Source organism: Apteryx rowi, unplaced genomic scaffold, assembly GCF_003343035.1.
Source record: "Apteryx rowi isolate R43461 unplaced genomic scaffold, aptRow1 scaffold_99, whole genome shotgun sequence".
Classification (NCBI taxonomy): Eukaryota; Metazoa; Chordata; class Aves; order Apterygiformes; family Apterygidae; genus Apteryx; species Apteryx rowi.
In genome coordinates this window covers 1,747,663-1,751,277 of record NW_020451304.1, presented here as the reverse complement: position 1 = coordinate 1,751,277, position 3,615 = coordinate 1,747,663, and the positions used below count along the sequence as shown (strand labels likewise).

The window sequence follows — 3,615 nt, the reverse complement described above, 5'->3', positions numbered from 1 at the left end:
CCCCCCACGGCGGCGGGGTGGGATGGGGGCTTTCATGGGGTGGGAATTTCCAGGGCAATTCTGGACTCGGACTGTGGAGATGCTCTGGTGTGCCGGGGTCCTTGGTGGAAGCAGGGTGCTCCTGGGTCACCCATGGGTCCTACAAGGATGGAGGCTGGGAAGACCCTACCCAAAAACCACAGCGTGAGGAATGAGGCCCCAGAGGGAAGGTCTCCTCACCTGTCTGAGCATCACCCCRCAGGGAAGGTCCCTTTGGTCCTCCAAGCATCATCCCGCAGGGAAGGTCCCTTTGGTCCCCCCCCGAGCATCATCCCACAGGGAAAGACTCCTCGCCCATCCAAGCATCACCCTGCAGGGCAGGTCCCTTGGTCCTCCCAAGCATCATCCCACAGGGAAGGTCTCCTCGCCCATCTGAGCATCACCCCACAGGGAAGGTCCCCTTGGTCCCCCAAGCATCATCCCACAGGGAAGATCTCCTTGCCCATCTGAGCATCACCCTGCAGGGAAGGTCCCTTTGGTCCCCTGAGCATCACCCTGCAGGGAAGGTCTCCTCGCCTGTTGGCGCATCATCTGTCAGGGAAGGTCCCCTTGCTCAGCTGACCATCACCCCACAGGGAAAGTCCCTCTGGTCCCCCTGAGCATCGCCCCACAGGGAAGGTCCCCTTGCCCCCTGCGAGCACCACTGCACAGGGAAGGTCCTCTCACCCAGCCAAGCATCATCCTGTGGGGACGGTCCCCTTGCTTGGCCAAGCATTGCCCCATGGGGAAGGTCCCCTTGGTCCCCTGAGCATCGCCCCATGGGGAAGGTGCCTTTGGCCCCCCCCCCCCCGAGCATCACCCTGCAGGTGCCGCAGGAGACACGGACCACACTGCCAGGCGCAGCCATCTCCAGCCCGGCCGCCCAGGCTGGCACCGGGCGTAGAAAGCGYTGAAGCAGCTCTGCCTTCTCCGCTTCCCTCCAGCAGCTCCGCCGCAGCCTGGACAGGACATCGGCACCAGGACACAACCTCCCTCCTCGCTTGGGCTCCATCCTCCCTGCCTGCGGCTGCTGGGGCCTGGCCGGGGGGGGGGGGGGCGGAGGGCCGCTGCACGGGACGCGCCAGGCACCCCGCAGCACCCGCAGGGCACATGCGCGCCGGCCCTGGCACCCTCACCGCCCGCAGCACAGAGGAGCCGGCCCAGGGCCGGGGCAGGACGTCGCTCCGTGGCTGCTCCCTGCCAGCACCCGCCGTGCTCCGCTTCCAGCTGCCTGGCYGACCAGGACCTGCCGCGGGCATCCCTGCTGCCTCTCCCATTCCCCCATCCCTGAGGCGATCACACAAAGCCAGGCTCCCCACAGCAGCTCACTCGTGTCATGAGTTTTACGGTCTCAGGCTGGCAAAGCTGGCACGCTGCAGGGCCGGGAGCTGCTGTGCATGGASGAGGATCCCTGCGAGGGTGGCCAGACCCAGCCGGCGGCATTTCAGGGAAAAGGAGCTGCTGACACCCCCACCGCCTTCCCGCAGGTCCTGCCGGGGTGAGCKGGCTCTGCGCAGCACAGGCCGCCTGTGCCAGCTCCCCGGCACGCTGGCCGTGGGGCCGGGAAGTCCCCCCAGGAGGGCTGGGGCCGACGGCATCAGCGGGGCAAGGCCACGCAGGGGCCGCGGCGCAGCGAGCTGGCATGCCACAGCACCGCCAGCAAAATGAAGTGCGAGCTGCCACCAGGGGCTCCAGGCTCCGCGCACAGCGGCTGATGCGGCTCGGCTGGCCAGCGCGCGCCGTAATCGAACACATGTGTGTGGGCTTCGGGGAGAGGCCGAGCTGGGAAGCAGGGCCCTGCGGAGACCAGGGGGCTGTATCCTGTCCAAAAGCCCAGGTCCCACATGAAGCCAGGCATGCGAGCGCGATCCAAACCACAGCTGGATTTGAACCGAATCTCCCAGCATCTGGGCTAATTTGCTGCTCTGTGATTGATCGTGGGGAGGGGGCACAGACGGGAGACGCTCCAGCTCAGACCTCCCAAAAGAGCCAATGACTTAACCAGAGCTGTTTCCAATCTGCTCAGCACATTGGGGCGAAAATGCCCCTTTCCTACATACTCCTGTTCACCGGCACTGGCTTTGCTGGCGGCGTGGCGGCGGCCGCAATTCCCAGCTGCTCCCCGCACCGCAGCCCCGTGGGACCGTGGCCAGGCAGCGACGGAGCAGCAGGGGCTGAGCACGTGGCCAAGGGTCCCTGGGGCATCGCAGCAGGTTTTGGGCCCTTGGAGGGTGTTCAGGGAGCCTGGGCTTTCCCCTGGCTCCTAGTGCAGGATGTGGCTGCAGCTGGGTCTAGCCTTCCCCAGCAGGATGGGAATTGCTCTTTCCAAGCAGCTGCAGGAATCGCCCCTGGGCACCTGGAGCACAGGGCTGCCCATCACCCTGGAGTCTGGGCGTCTCCAGAAGGGTGCCAAGGAGGAGGAGGAGGGGTATTACAAGCTGAGGTATGGGTCTGAGCCCACCTCCACCTRCCCCAGCCTCAGCGCCCCGCTCTCCCTGCAGACACCGACCCGTCCCTCTGCTCCCAGGAGAGGCGGGAAAAGCTGCAAAAGAAGGTGGAAAAGTTGAAAGTTTTCCCCTTCCCTCCCGCTCTGGCCCGCCAGCTCCCTGCCTCTGCCCCTGCGGGCTGCGGCGTCACTCACCAGGTAGCGGGGGCAGCCCGGGGTCCCTCCTCGGCCCCGGGGAGGCAGCTGTCTCAGAGCCGCTCACTGCCTTGATTTATGCAGCGCAGCCCCATAAATTACCCGGACGGAGCCCACGGGAGCCATCGCTCACAGCAACGTCCAGAGCTCGCTGCCAGAACCTGAAACGTTTCCAGCCATTAATTGAACAGGAAAAAAGGGGGAAATTAGTGCCCGGGGAGCTGCGATTAAACCACGTCTCTGTAACGAGGGTCACGCTTGCCCCACTCTCAGGATCCAGCGGGCACGAGCCGCAGGATGGCCCGGGATGGCCCCGCAGGGCCCCGGGGCCCTCCAGCAGCCGGGGGGTGTCCGAGCCCGGCTGCGCCGTGGGGTGCCCGGGATGTGCTGCTGCGGGGCGGCTGCTGTGCTCGCCGGCACACGGCCACCCACATCCGGGCCCCCGGGGCAGTGCAGCCCGTCCACGCAGTGAGCCGGGGGGTGCCGGATCCGACCTGCGGATGGGATCCAGCCAAGCAGCATTGAGTCGGGGGACGTTGTGGGTTGGACCCAGCCGGCTCTGCTCACCGTGCAGGAAACAAGGATGGGGCAGATTTACATACACACGTGTCCCGAGTTTGGCTGGGGAAGGGCTCTGCAGGGCCTGCCCTGGTGCCCAAACCCGGGAGCAAGGGGTGCAGGTGTCCGTGGGGAGGGTGTCCAGCAAAGGGAATGCTGCCGGTGGCCAAGCCCTGCTCCGGGGGCCGGGGACGGCACCCCAGCCGGCACCGAGATCCCGCTTGCCAGCGAGCCCCAAGGGCCCGGCGGCGCATAGTAAGGCAAAGTAAAACCCCCAAATCCGCAGGCGGTTTGCGCCCCAGCCCTGGCAGACGGGCTCGGAGCGCCTTCCCCGGGCCGCAGGCRGGCGGCCGCCCCGGCAGGCCTGCGGGTGCCCGGTACGGCCCGTGGCCGGCAGC

The 3,615-nt window shown here is 66.9% G+C and overlaps 1 long non-coding RNA gene across 1 annotated transcript in view; it reads right to left on the bottom strand.

The window, feature by feature from the left end:
- Positions 1-2,468: 2,468 nt before the first annotated feature.
- Positions 2,469-3,615, bottom strand: part of LOC112960700 — a 3,598-nt gene continuing 2,451 nt past the window's right edge. Inside the window, exons 2-3 of the long non-coding RNA XR_003251831.1 lie at positions 2,660-2,820; positions 2,469-2,560 (exon numbers count right to left, since the gene is read on the bottom strand). This is a non-coding gene — a long non-coding RNA (uncharacterized LOC112960700). The remainder of the gene's footprint in view (positions 2,561-2,659; positions 2,821-3,615) is intronic.